Source organism: Streptopelia decaocto (assembly GCF_964273445.1).
Source record: "Streptopelia decaocto genome assembly, chromosome: 3".
NCBI lineage: Eukaryota > Metazoa > Chordata > Aves > Columbiformes > Columbidae > Streptopelia > Streptopelia decaocto.
In genome coordinates this window covers 75,634,593-75,650,701 of record NC_138656.1, presented here as the reverse complement: position 1 = coordinate 75,650,701, position 16,109 = coordinate 75,634,593, and positions in this window count along the sequence as shown.

Sequence of the window (16,109 nt, the reverse complement as noted above, 5' to 3'; positions counted from 1 at the left end):
GCCCTGCTGTGTTGTCCCTCCAACAGATATTGGGGTGGTTGAAGTCCTCCATGAGAAACAGGGTTGGAGAATGTGGGGCTGCTCCTGCTCAGTCCTCCTGGTCAGGTGGCCTGTAGGAGACCCCCTACTATAATGTCACCTGTCCCTACCCTCCCTTTAAACTTGACCCATAAGCAATCAGATGGCTCCTCATCCATCCCCAGGCAGAGTTCCATGCACACCAGCTGGTCATTGACATAGAGGGTGACACCCCCTCTTCATTCTCTCTGCCTGGACAACATATCCACAAGATGGATATACCTTATGTTATTATCCTAACTTGCAAGAAAAACAATTGCTGAAACAATCATCCCAAGCTCCTTCTCATGGGACAGAGAGGTTAGACTTTTCCTAGAGCACTTCTATACATTTTAAGACATTTCCGCTATTAAATCCTCCATGTGTTAGAACAACATAAGCAATTTATCAGCTTCTGCATGCCCATTCAATAATAGCATGGTCTGTTGGCCTACTGACAACAACCCTCTGATAAGGTCTTGATGTGGCAGAGCTGACAGCTAGGGCTGGCTTGTTTAACAGCATCTTAACATTAAAAAATATCTCATCGAATCTTACAGAAACACTACAACATCCTGTCACAAGCTCAGTGAACTGCAACACTGTCTGAGTTTCCCTGAATTGCTCTGAGAAAAAAAAATAATCTGATTAAATATTAATCCAGAAGAGAATTAGAAACAAAATGAAGTAGCTTTTGGCATGAAGCTGCTCTATGTTCTTTATCAGAAACCAGTCATGAGTGGCGGTCCACTGGGCAAATGTCAAAATAAGGGTGCCCAGCAAGAACTAAATTGTGTCTCCTTCATTTCTAGCCCCTGTAGTATATTTTAATCACTTGCTACAAAGTATCATTTAAAATGTGCTTTCTAACTTGATGAGTTGTAGGGGTTCGTTCCTAGAGGTCCATTTTTGCATTCATAGTGCCATAAATGATGGCCTTCATTTATGGCCTTATTATCTTTACCATTTTAGTATCTCTCAAAGTGACATTTTGCTGGGTGCTCCTGTGCCTGAGATGGAGTAACAATACTCGCAAGTACTGAACCACATTTATTAGCATTACCATTTGACCCCAGCTGGCAACTAAACACCACCCAGCCGCTGACTCACTCCCCATTGGTGGGATGGGGGAGAGAATCAGAAGAGTAAAAGTTGGATGAGATAAAGACAGTTTAATAGGTAAAGCAAAAGCCACACACGCACGCAAAGCAAAACAAGGGATTCATTCACTGCTTCCCATGGGCAGGCAGGTGTTCAGCCATCTCTTGGAAAGCTGGGCTCCATCACATGCAATGGTTACTTGGGAAGACGAACATCATAACTCTGAACATTCCCCCCTTCCTTCTTGCTCCCCTACCTTATATACTGAGCATGACGTCATACGGTATGGAATATCCCTTTGGTCAGTTTGGATCAGCTCTCTCAGCTGAGTCCCCTCACTACTTTTTGTGCACTCCCTGCCTTCTTGTTGGCAGGTCAGTATGAGAACCTGAAAAGTCTTTGACTACTTGGCAACAACTGAAACATCGTGTATTACCAACATCACTCTCACACTAAATCCAAAACACAGCACTATACCAACTACTAGGAAGAAAAATAACCCTATCCCAGCCAAAACTAGGACAATTAGAGAAACACGCTCTAGGTTATTGACTTATACTTTAACATGGTTCTCCTTTAATTATTTCTAAAATTTGCAAGGAAAATGTACTTTACAGGTGGTTTCATAGCAGAACAGTATAATTTCTCACATACTTTTCTTTCCTCTTGGAGGTATGCACTTGCATTAGCAAGTTACACTCATGTTTTACTGCTCATAGATTGGATTACATTTATCACTCCGCAAGCAGAAACAGCATGACTGCCCTTCTACATGTGAAACACGCAATTCATCGATTTCTGGAGCTGTAGCCATAGCTTTACATTTATCATGTGTCAGTTCTGGTTTACTTAGCAGTCCCCTGTGCACAACAATGTAGTTTAAAACATTGCTATTAAAGAGGGAAAAAAAAAAAAAAACAAAAAAAAACAAAAAAAAAAAAAAAACAAAAAAAAAAACACATTTCACAACATTTCACATACAATGGTAACATTCATCAACTGTTCTTTGCAGAGTGATGTAGCACTATTTATCAACTACCAGTTTCCAATCTCTCTAGCAATAACTTTCTTACTCTTATAGATGGCTCAGGGATCTAAGTACAAAATGACAAAAAGAATAGTTCAAATATGACTCATGTAAACCTTCTACTTGTGCTGAACTACAGCACCTTTTTTACAATGGGAAGAAGCAATTTTTGACCCCTGAACTTTTTGTCTGAAGGTTCAGAGCAGCTTCATGACCCTTAAGGAAATTACTTTGCCTTCAAAATTAAAGGCTTCACTCCCAATTCTGAATATCCCCATTTGAGTGAACAACTCCGTATTGAGGTATCCTATTTCAGAAGCTTCTGAGTCCTCAAGTACTCAGCTTTGTGTGGGCAGTCCCTGTTCAAGGGGACTGTCTGCTGACCTCATGGATGTATCCCAAACTCAAACAAACCCTGGCACCTCTCATTTGGTTTTCAGATTAAATAAAAGTGAGTGTAAAAGGGGCAAAAACCTCATCCTTATCTCAACTACTTAAATTAATACCTGCAAATACATAATAACTTTACATAGTCCTGAAGTTCTTCCACCCACTTACCCATTTTTAGTTTGTGACTGCAATCAGCACAATGGCTCTGACAACTGGCTGAGTGTGCAGGGCGAGCGTCTCTGGTTCCTAGTCAAGCAAGCCTGTTCTGTTGTCCAGGAAGGCAGGAGAAGGTTTTCTTCCCCTTCTCTTCCAGAGGGGCTGCACATCCCTTCCAAATGTCAGGTGGATACTGGGAGAGAGGCTGCAGAAACACACTTGAGATTGTCTGCAAAACATTCAGTGAGCAAAATTTCAACAACTTGGAGCTTGACACATCTCTCTAGACTTTGAGGAACTAAGTCTATTTCGCAGGAGGAGCAACAAAGTGATGGTTTTCCTGGCTGCCAGACCTATAGGCATAGCAGCTGCCTGCCTGATGCCATGTCAGATGCAGCAATGCAGTCACCCACTCACTCCTGCTCAAGGACCTCCTCTTAGAGAAAGACTGGCACTAGAAAAGACAGCTCTTGCCAGAAGAATAGCTTGTCTTGGGGTAGCAAGAACACGGGGGGAAGAGGGTGGCAACTGTCACCACACCGTTTTCCTCCAACTGAATACATTTTCAGCTGACTGAGGGGAAAAGTAGAATTTGTTCTGTCAGATGATCACAGGAACATGTCAACATGACTGCAGGGACCAGCAAACTTAGGCCTCTTATTGAAAGTATATTCTCCAAGGAAAATAAAAGCAGAATGGCTTGAATGAAGTGATGTTTCCTTACTACACTTAAACTTGAAGATTGTTTTTCTATCAGAGGTACTTTAACGCGGTTTGCAACATGAATAGCGAAATCACAGACCCTGTAATCACAAAGCAGGTCTTATTTGTTTGTTGTTGTCTGTGTGTGAAAATTGCTTTTCTGGTTAGTGTCAAAGATGTCTGAAATGAAAGGCTGTAAAAGAATATCTCCCCAAAATATGTTGGTTTGCACTATTGTGCAAAAATATGTTTGCAAAGAATAACTTATATAATGATTTTATGTAGTTTTATCTGTTTTATGTAAATTATTTTTAGATTAAATAGGGCATAGGAAAAGATAACCGCCAAGAACTCACGTTTCTCCCTCCTGCAAAACTTGTTAGTATGAAGACAAAGCAAGGTCTTTCTGATGTTTCTTATTAAGAAAATGCCACCCATCAGCTATGACAGTCACTTGGAAAGTGGAAGATCAATGGCTACTTCATTTAGGCAAAGCAGAGACTTATGTTTGTCTTTCTCAAATCCTAGGTCTAGAAAGAACCTCAAAATGTCAAGTGATCTGACCTCCATTTCAAAGCAGGTCCACTAGATCAGGTTGCTTATAGCCATGTCCACTCTAGCTTCCAAGAACAGAGACACCACAACCTCTCTGTTACACTGTTTGACCACGCTTGTAGTGCAAAAGAATCCTAATATCTATTTGGAATTTCCCTTGTTGCAGCTAGTCACTGTTGCTTCTTATTCTTTCCCTGTGCACCTGAGGAAATGTCACTAAAGCACAAATATCACCCATTGCACTTCCTTCATCTGTTTACCACAGAAAGTGGTTAGCCTGGTCAGGCACAATCTCCCCATGGTACATCTGTGCTGGCTGTTCTCAGTCACCTTCCTGTCCTTGGACATGGCTTCCAGGAAGATGTGATCCATAATCTTCCTGGAGACTGAGGTTGGGCTGAGAGGCCAATAGTTCCCTGGATTCTCCTCCTTGCTATTCTTGAAACTGGCCATGACATTTACCTTTTTTTCTCTTCCTCAACTGCCATGATTTTTTCAAGATGAAAGACCTCAAGAGAGGTCTTACAATTGCATCAGCCAACACTCAGCACCCTTGAATGTAGCTTATGTGGTTCCACAGTGTTATGTTTGCGGTGTTGATTTCCAAGTGCTCACTAAAGCAGTTTGCCTTTTCTGTAAGTCAACTATCACTCTATCTGTCTCTACCACTAGACCCAGAGACCTGGAAGGCATCAGGACAACCCTCACCAGTAAAAAATGAAGTAAAAAAAAAAGGTATTGAGTATCTCAGCCTTTTTCATGTCCTTTGTCCTTAGGTCACATACCCCGCCGTGGCCTCACAGTTTCCCTGGTCTTCCTTTTGTTGCCCTTCTTGTTGATCTTCCCTAGATCCAGGTCTGCTCCAGTCACAAAAACTACCCCAACACATTTCTGTAATCCAAATTGTATCATAGGTCTTCAACTGCACTATTTGTTTCCCACGCTGCATATGTACCTGCACAAACACTTGATTAAGTCTGCCTTTACAGAAAATAAACAACCAAACTCCTTCAGTACTGCAATGGTAAGTTAAAAGCTTTCTTTTTGCCTATATAAGGGTTTCATAAGGTCAGTAGTCAACATCAGCTATGACTCTTACATCCACAGTCTGAAAATAAAACAAAACAAAAAAAAGCAGATAAACTGGAGAGGGTGAAATACGGTCTGAAGGGACTGTTCTAGGACAGATAGGAAGACAGAAGGGAGGTACAACTGAGTATTCTTGAGTATTAATACTCCTCCGTAACAGTGATGAGTATTTCCCAATACTGAGAACAGAATTCAAGTTAGAGGCAAGGAAGATTTTGGCTATGGTGCCCAAGAGCCATGGACATGGAAAAGCACACCTTACAGAAGGTATACTTAATTCAATGGAACAGAAAATGTCAAGCTCCAATGGCAGCTGAAGCCACATAGAAACATTACACTTGAGTTACAAGTTTTTAAAATAGTGTGACAGTTGATTACTAAAGCATATTGTAAATAAGAATATGGACACTGCAGTTCTTCAGTGCTCTTTACTAGAAGTCTTTGTGGAAAGTATATTTTAATAAAGCAAAAATAATTAGCTTCTCAAAAACATACCTTATGGCTTCTTATACAAAAGGTCAGAAGAGCGCATACCTATAGACCTGAATGACTGACACCAGCATAAAGTATGTAGTTTCTTGGTTCTGCCTACACAGCAAACAAAACAGCAAGTCAGAGGTGTCCCAAACAGCACCACAGTCAGTGTAGCTGCTAAGGTGCCAGAAAAAACAAAAACAAAAACATTTTCCTTTCCCTTGAATTAATAAATTCAGCAATCTTCAGAGTCTGGGGCTTTCTTCAACTGAACTGATGAAGGTAGTTCAAGCCTATACTGAAGTGTATGAGAATGTTCAGAAAAATCCTAACATGAGAACAAACGAACATAAAGTTTTGGTGGGTAGCTGACCTTTTTTGTTCAAGTCTCTGATCATTTGTTCATACTCGGCAATGTTTTTTCATTTTCTTCTTTTGCTACCTGAGTCAGACACTTTAAAACAGCTTGCTATTCTGATCCTTTAAGCTTCAGATTTTAACATTGGTCTGGTACCCCACTATGATAGGTAGAACTTCACACCCACACTGTGGACATGGAGCAAGGTCCAGTTGCCCCAGCCAAAGGGGCCTAGAAGCAGAGAGGTCTTTCCCCTTCCCTCTTCCCCAAGGTGACTCCCATGTCCTGTTCGAATCCCACAAATAGTTTTTAAATTGTTTGCAGGTTGTGGCAGAATGCAACCCCCCTCCCCCCCCTCGCTCCTTCAGTTTGGAAGGAGTAGGCACGTCTCCCTCTTTCTCTGCTACTTGAGGCTAACAGCTTCTTTTGTTTGGCCCCAGAGCACCCTGGCCAGGGCCATTATGAGAAGGGAGTGCCAAGGAGCCAGTGTGGGGGATGTTTTGGAGGCTTCAGGGGCACCCACTAGCCAGTGTGGGGGTGCAGAGAAGCTTCTAGAATGCCTACAGTCAGATCTGATCAGCCATAAAAATGGGACTCTCGTCGAGACTCCGCCCATTGTCGTGGGTCTCTCGGAGTACGAGCTTGGCCACTGTCGCCAGGAGCCACGGGCCCCCCCCGCTCCCCGGGACTGAGACTCCGCTTGCCTTGCCGCCACGTGTGTGAGTAAAACCTCTCGCAGGATTGCGAGTATATTTATACTTTTCGTGCACATTTGCACATGTATTTTCCGTGCACATTTGCACGTGTACTTTAAATTATTTCCTCGCACAATCACAAGTGTATTTTCCTTCCGTGCACACTTGCACGCATAACTTTCCGTGCTAAATACGAGCACGTGTATAAATTATTTCCTCGCACAATCGCGAGTGGCCGCCGAGAGCCCCTCGCACAATCGCGAGTGTATTTTCCTCCCGTGCTTCCACATAAGCACGTGTAGGATTCCGTGCACACTTGCACATGTAAGTAAATTAACCCTCGCAGGATTGCGAGCGTATTATAAATTTACCCTCACGGAATCACGAGTGTACACTTCCTGTACTCACTACGAGTACGTGTATCTCTTTAAAAAATAATCCTGCACCGTGTTTAGGCAAGTGTGTATTTCTCCGGGACTCAGGGTCGGCTCCGGTATTGTTTTGAGTGAAGCCACGTGCATGCACTCTGTGGACCGCCTGTTGTATTAGTTGCTGCCCCTTAATAATTTTCCTCAACTGATAACCGAACCTTTATTTAAGTCACTTTGGAGTGCTAAAACCCTGTTTCTCACCGGTTTAATAAAAGTTGTTTTGGACTCTATTGTCCCTTAAATTAACCTCGGGGTGCCTCCGTGACACAGGTAAATGCTAATCTTCTGCCCACAAATACAGGCTTCTGTCTGCACACTGCAGACACGTTCTTTCAGTTTAATGAAATGCAACTATTCACCTCAGCAAAATATACATGCTTTCCCAGGCACTTTACTGTTAATTCTCATCTGTACCAAAGAAGCAGGATGCTCTTTGAGATATGTGATGATCTTTAATGACTTGTCATGGCATACATAGTGCATATCAAATGCCACTGCTTGTGTATAACTCTGCAGTGCAGCATTTGACAATGTACCTTTACATATTACCATATTGCAGGCAACAAAAATGAGCTTAGTGTAAAAACCTATTATTTTCACAGTCATTCAATATACATGTTACAAGGCTGACTCTGTAAATTTGTTTATATAGACAACAGAGCAAAAACATTTAAAAGAAAGATTCAGAAATAAAACTCTGGATGCTACAATTCTAGGAGAAATAAAAACTAAAAGCTACAAAATCATGCACACTTGATTTTGAACTAGTTGAACTTAAAAGTGCAGCAGCTTTAGCCATTTTCCCAAGAGAACTGAAAGTCACAGGAGGAAAAAGCATTTGTATGTACGCATGCGTATCTTGTGCATACACACAGACACATGCAACATATTTATGCCTGCACACGGTGCCATTTCTCCTTACAATGAATAAAGCACACAGGATCCTAAGAACTACCAGTTAATTTAGTGGCTGGATCTTCAGATACAGAGCATATCTGCCAAATGACAAGAGAAGTAGATTGATGACCGCAGATATTTTTCTTTTCTTTTTTGATGCTGATGTAATTAATATCAGAAGCAGAGCTGGAATACCAACCTGGACAAGCAGCCGGCTGCGGCCCCAGTGCGTTAGCTCCCAGTTTCCTCTGTTAGCCATGTACATCTGCAGATCTATGAGCCTGTCAGGCCCAACTTCTGAACCACTTTAATGTTCTCCTAAGATAAACGCTCCTGTATTCCAGAAAGGAAATTAGAGGCTTCTTTTGCTGATAAAAATATGATTTACAACAGGCATTGGGACAGAACGTTTCCAATTAAAAACACCACTTCAGCATTTTTTTGTCCTCGATATCAATCAAATCAGAACTTCAGTGTAATTCTGTTTGTTAATTTGAGCTTGATTTACTGGGAATAATCCTCCTGAGCCAGCAGCTGACCTCCAGAGCATTCCAGCTTCCTGGGGGATAACAAGGAATAATAAGAAACATGCTACTGTAAAATAAGCCAGGCTGGTGTGAAGTTTGCTCCTCTGTTGTCAGATAGACAAGCCTATAGCAAGTACTCAGCAATGATGAAATGAATGTCCAGATACCTTTTTCTAACAGACAACTCAGCAACTTCAAACAGATTTCTTGAGCTAATTCACCCATGGTATGGACTGATAAAACAGCATTAATCTCCTACTTTAAATCAAGTTTCTGTCATAAGGCTCCATTAATCTCTCTCATGTTATCAAGTGTCTTAGTGGTAGGAAATTATATTTCTAAATTGAATTTTGTTCTCCTTCAGAGTAGTAAGAAATATTTTCCAGACTTCTAATAGGAAGTGTAAAACCTGTGACACAGACAATACGTTTGAATAAATAAAAGTTATAAATTATAGCCACTTTCTTCCAAGCCTCAGTGTCAAAGCAAAATAATAATTAAAAAATGGTTACATAGAAGAAATTAAATACAAGATTTTAAATGAAAGTGAGGCAATAGATGGTTAACTTTCTATTTACCTTTTTATAGCACTTAGCTTTAAAAAAAAATGAAACTTTATAGTCAAATAATCTCCAGGCACTAGTAAAACATTTCTTTATTATTAGCCTATATACTTACTCTTCAGGAAGTATTGACCTCTACTATTTTTAACGCAAATAGATACTCTTTACACAAGTCTGCAAAGTTAGTGCCCCTTTGTTTCACTGGAGACAAATTTACAGTAAGTAAATGTCTCTGCATTAAATTCAGTATGTTAAAGTTAAAATGAATAACCACAGGCAACAAAACAACTTAATTTTATGGCCAGCAGTGGAGCTGCAGGGTGGTTAGGGGTGAGAAGCAGCAGAATCTACTGCAGCACTGACAAATTTTACGGCCTTTGCTCTTCAAGAAGAATACTGCAGTCTCAGTAATGTTTAGACAGACTTGTTTCACAGACTTCTTTGAATCTTATCTACTACTGAGCATTGCCATCTCACCAAGTACAACAAACAACTCTGGTCAGGGGCTTAGATCAGAGATAGCACCTGCATGGTTGCACAGCAGTAAATACAGAGAACTCATGTATTGATATATTTAGATTTGCATTAGGCAGAGCATTCAAAGCTACGTGCCTGGGCACCACCACTCAATTCACGTCAGCTTTGCAGAAAAACCCAAATCCAGATTGTACAAAAGGAAGGAATCATCTTAGTTTATCAGGCTTTGGATGAGTTAAATGGATTCCATTTCACTCAGATGCAATTTACATTTCAATTAAAAATTAAAAAATAAAATAATAAATAAAAATATATAATTATAATAATAATAAATAATAAAAATAATAAAATAAAAATAAATAAATAATATGCAACCTGTATAGCTATAAATGTACACCCTTTCTCTAGTAATTAGACTCACAAAGTGAAAGGCGGAACCCTCACCACAAAACCTTTACTTTGGAGAGTTTAAGGGTAGTGTTAATTTTTAAGTTCAACTGAGAAATATGATGTAATGACTGAATACGATAAAGAGCATAGCAAGAACTGACTTGCCTTAAATATTCCTGCTTTTTCTCCTGTGAAAGTGGTCTTGGAGAATTCCCTCTGCCATCACTGTGATCTTCGTTGCTGCATTTTCTAATCTGTCCCAGCCTTCAAAGTATCTATCCTCATAATTAGAGATGATCATGAAAACATGAAATAGTTGTGGAAGTTTTATCCAAAAGGACAACTTATTATACACATTTCCCAAAGCTAATATGGGCATGTGTATGATGTATGTGGAAGCAGAGCAGTTCATACACACACGCACAAAACAACTAAAAGCAGCGAGATGAGGAGGCTATGGTGAAGACTGCGTCTCAGACTAATGGCTGCTTTTCGTGGCAGGACTAAATAAGATTTGAGTCAGAGCAAAAAGATAACTTCTGTGTTTCCACAAAACAGAGCTCATTTTCGGCCAGCTTTCTTCCTGACAAAGAGAAGGATCATTCTCCCATCCAATATGAAAATAAGGTAGAAGAGAGAGAAGGGGGAAAGAGAGAGAGAAAAGAAAGAGCAACAGAGAATGAGAAAAGGACAGACACAGCCAGAAGCTGAGGAGAAAGGGGGAACACATCCAAGAACTGGCAAGCCTCAGGTCAGCATTGCAGCAATGGGACTGCAGTTTCTGCAAAAGATTAGTAATCAAAGGAACCTGTTCTTGTTGATGCAACCAAAGGGGCCTCAACAGTTTTTATAGTCCTTTTGTTTGCCCATCAGTCTACTCCCTCACGACATTAATTTTATCCTCTTTCAAGTAAAGCTGTTTTACTGCACACTTTTGAGAGGTGTTTGCAGCCTCAGCTCAAAAGCAAATCGATGGTGCATACTGCCCCATTCAGCAACCTGTGCACACCACACCTCTGCAGAGACTTCTTCCCCAGTTTGCACCGGGTACCCCTCTGATAAGCAGCAGAAGAAAAGTTTTCCCAAAACACTGATGTTTTTCCTGGAGACTGCTGATCAGCCTTTTCCTACCATAACCAAGATCCAGCAGTAAAGAGGAAATACGGTCTTAGGACAACATAAGCAGAACCACATGCTCCTCTAAAATTCAGGATTTTAAGAACTCCTCAAGAGTACCTGTAAAAATATGCAGTATAGAGCAGATGTTAACTCTCATATTTCAAGGTACTCTTCTACATGGAGGAAGAGAATCTAAAGAGAGTAAAAGGCAAGTGTCCTTATTCAAGTGTCCTTGTTCATATTACCTGAATTCAGTAAATATTTAGATAAGCCTCTGCTCAGAACAAAAATATAGAATATTGGCAATAAAAAGAAAGGCCAATAATCAAAACTGGAAAGAAATGACAAAGCAAGATATTCAAAGGTCAAACCCACAGCTCTTATAGACAGCAGTCTCTTAAAAGAAGACTAACATACAAACACTAAATTCATTAGAGGTTAGACTAATTATCATATAATTCCACTCATTAGAGGAATATTGTATGATCCTTCCATTCCAGTGATTTCTTATACCAATTTACAAGCAGAGACCATTTTCTTAAACAAGCTGTCAATACAAATGATGTCTTTTCCCAAAAGTTAAAAGCCAAGTACCTTTGGAAGCTCAGCAAGGATTTCTGAATAGAGACTTCCCTTTGCCCGCTAAGTTACACGAGCTTGATGTAAAGGATATTTAGTTGGGCCTTTGACAGATTTAAGGCCTGGTATCCTGCAAAGATAGAAATCAGAGCATTCTACCACTGGCAAGGGAGACTTAGCAGCAAATAATTCAAAATAATTACCCTTAAATGCATTCCCACTGCTTGATGATACTCAGTCATTCTTTGCATGAAGAGTGCAACAATACAAAACCAGACATTTACTTTCTAATGTAACTTTATATGACCAAAAAAAAAACAGCTAAAAATCCCTGAAGAAATTATGTCTTAAAATATTTAATGGAATGACCGTCGAGATGATCTCACTTATAAAGCTGGGTGCCACCGATATCTCAACTCTCCTGCAGTCAAGGAGAAAACACAAGCATCAGCAAAAGTGGGTGTTCTGCAAGTAGCCCTGTACGCTTTGAGGTCTGGTACTCTGAGACCATAATCTGAATTTCATGTGCTCTAATCAGAGATAGAGAGGTTATACCACCTACAGACATAGATCATATCTTTCATTATGAAATATTTTTAGTGTACGATTTCTTGCTTCTGATGACGTTGGTCTTTGCATTACATCCAGGGAAATGCAAATGTCATAAAAATCTCAAATAATTAAGTTCCCTTACTTAAGCAGGTTCAGACATACTGAACTAGCACAGCTTTACGGTCCAGGATCAGGGTAGATAGTTATCCTAAGGCAGAAAAAGCAATTGAAATATTTTAGATAGATTTATGTTTGGCACCCCTTTTTTTATGGCCAGTAGGAGCTGATGTTTGGCATATATCACCACTTGGCTATATATCACTTTCAAAATTAAAGACCTTCAGACCTTGCAGATTCTTTGCTTGTTTACTGCTTTCTAACCTTGCCTTCATAAAGACGTGCTCAGAAGCATTCCTGATGCTGTGAAGTTTGATTTGTCTAAAGGGAAGGATGGCATGAAATTTAAAGATCTCATATTCCACAGTCACAGAAAAATGAGGTACATTTTTTAAAAGCAGCATCTCTATAGAGCTGCAGGATAGCACCCTGGACAAAGAGACTGGCGCTTTTTAGATTTAGAGTCAAAGTCTCTATATAACAGGAAAAAATGCAGAAGTCTTGTGCTACTGAGAGCTTGTACATATAGAAAAAAAAGACAAAAGATGGACTGTGAGTTCATCTTTAGGTGGTTAGTCTTGGTGCAGAAGTTGCCAGGTGATGTTGAATGGATATAGAAAAAGACCCAAACAAGAGGAGCACGACACTGAGATCAAGGCCTCTGAAAATGAATTTCACTTCTACTGTGAAGAGAAAGTAAGATTTCCCGTAAGATAACCCCTACTGCTTAAAAGCAACTTTCCAACTTTGTCAGAAGTTGGAAAGCAACAACTAGCAACTTATCTGAAAGTTAAGGAATCAGCTTTAAACCATGGGGATTTCTCACCTTTTTCAAATGCACCTCTCCACTGAGGCCATCAGTTTCTAGACATAAAAGTCTCCAGCAACAAAGCGATGAAGGCTCTTGAGAAGGTGACACCTCTAGGTCAAGTTAAAGCACCCGAGTCACACTCTTGTGGAGCATCCCTACCAGTTCGCTAGATCTTGAACATGACTGCTTTCCAGACAGATCATAGGAATGAAACTGTTGTCCCACACTTTACAAAGCATATAGTCAAGGTGACAGGGGAGGACGAGACACTGAAGCAGAAGCACGCCTTGGAGACCATTTGGCTGATCTTGTGTCCTTCTGTTTGACTTTATTACCATTTTCAAAAATTGTGACTAGTGAGCACTGAACAGCACTTTCAAGGTAGAGTCCTAACTGCATGCTCGTGACAGCCATCCGCCCTGGTTTGCTCCAGCTGCTCAGCAGGATGGCAAGGTAGAGGAAGAGCAAGTAGTCCCCCCTCAAAGGCTGTCTCCAAGGAGCAGTCACCAGAATTAAACCCTGGGTAAAAATACAGACACTACATCTGGACACTTCCCGATGTCCCTACTGAACTCATCTGTTCCGTGTGGCGTCACACAGATACACAAAGGGTATCTCCTTCCTTCAGAAGTGTACAGACTAACTATAATAGCAAGGACCTACGTAGAGAGACATGAAGTATTTTACTAAGGTTACAAAGGAGGTCAGTGGCAGAGGTAGACATCAAACATGAGTCTCAGCAGCCTCTGTGTAATCTGTCTGTCCATTGAACATTGCTGGCTGTTAAACATAAAGATGTACAACACAGCAAAAGCCCCTGGTGAACTCACATCAAACCAGTCAAGACTGAGTAACAAAAAGCTTGATACTGGAGACAAGACAGACACAGGAGCAGAGATGAACCCTATAGTCCAGCAGTGCAAGACACAGCCAAAGGTGGTTTTGTGTGAAAGACATTAAGGAAAACATTTTCTTCAGGCTTTTCCACACACACACAAAAATAAAGTACATCTAGCTATGAGATGTAACTAACACACTAGCCTCTTGAACCATTTTAATCAAATTGTTAATGCAACTTAAAGAAAGCATAGCTTTACATTAAAGGTTATCACAGCTACTCTAAGTTCTCCATTATTTCAGTCCATTTCTCTGGTAGCACTATCAGTGGAAACACAGGAAATTGTCACCAAATACACAGAAAAAGTGTAATGAATAGCAGACTGTGTGTTTGTCTGGTCTTTCAAAGATAATTCTTAAATTGCCACAATCCAGTCAAGACTGGAGATGGAGATTCTAATTATGCTAAAACAAAAACACTTCCGCAGAACGTTGAACTTAAATAAAGCAAGCAACATCTATTTGAATTTAACCCAACTGGATTTTCCACCTTTATGTGTGAATTACTTCACAATAAAGTCAGGAGAACAGGCCTTTGCTGGGAAGGAAGGTAATATTTACATTTAAAATGTATTTTTGTTTTAAAACTACACACACACTATTTCCAAGACATACAGGAATCATAAATAAGGCACATTTAGAAAATCATGTCAACAAGCTAAGGACCAAAAGCACAGATATTATAATTAATTCCCATGTGTCCTGTTTACATTTGGAGTTTTCTTAAATTAGCCAAGTTACGCATGCTGTTTTGCTTAATGGGCAGCATCTTGCCTGCAAAGAAGGGAGACCCTGCTCATACACAGTCTGAAGTGGTGGCCTTTCAGCAGAAGCTTAACTTGCTTTAGCAAATACTAACAAGAAAACGCACCTTAAGGCACAGGGGGAAAAAAAAATCATCAAAATTATGAGCGAGCAGAAGAGCCATCCTGAGCTACCATCAAAGATGAAAGAACATTTACCATCTCCACCAACCCCCATCTAGTTGTGCTGAACTCAACCAGTCTTCCCAGTCTCTGTGGCAACAGACTGAGACCTTCAAACCCAGTGGGGAGGGAAAAAGGATCACATGTCCAGGAGGCCCAGACACTTTTCCAACTCATCAGCTGAATGACATATTTCTCTGTTGTTAAAAACTTCCCTGTTATTCCACATTTACACTCAGGACACCACTCGCCTCATTTTCAGACGTGTGCTTCAAACATTTGTTTTCTCTTTTCTCTTGCTTAGGTCTTGCAGCTAGAGTATCACTAATATGTGCCACAAATCAGGGGTAAAGCACAGTAGTTCCTTCTGGGCCAGCTCACCAGGTCTGATCTATCATGGCATTTGGATTCCTTATAGCATAATCCATTCCTTTAGCTGACATACATACACATAAAAGCCATGCTGCCATAACATCCACAGGAGTCCAAATACTAATCAATATCTGCATCACTTTATTTCCACAACAAAAGCAATTAGAAGAAATAATTTAAAACAACACTTATACATAGACTCACCTAAAAACATCAGAATAAACTTATTAGTACAGACAAGCTGTGTAGTAGATACCTGTGAAATCTTTGCCCGTATGTATGTAAACTAGTATCACTCTTCAAGTATTAGGTTTTCTTTCCAGATTCACATAATTTGTAGACCAAGGTATTTTTATATACTGGACAGCACTAGGGTTCAGTTTCCTTTTACCAGAGGTTATAAATTCGACTAGACAGTAACAATTGCTTTTTAATCTAAGCAAACTGATCTGTCAGAGGCAATCAGTACAGTGAAGTTACCCCAAGAGAATCCTAATCATCCCGATGAATCACTCGGCCCTGTATGAAACTCAATAGTTGAACTCTTGGCACAGAATGTCACAAGCATTTAATGCAGCAAGTATATACAACTGCAAACAGCAGGCTCAGGAACACACGTCTCCACAGCGTTTGCACTCCTGAGTTTCTACATCTTTTGGTATGAACCAGTTTCTAATCATATTAACATGACTTTTCGTTTGCTTGGTTGGTTGGTTTGGTTGGGTTGTTTGTTTTGGTTCTTTTGGGGGGAAGTGTTTGGTGGGTATTGGTTTTTTTCTGTTGTTGTTGTTTGTTTGGGTTTTTTTAACATGGAAACTTTTTTTTTTCCTCAAGTAAAAAAAATTAA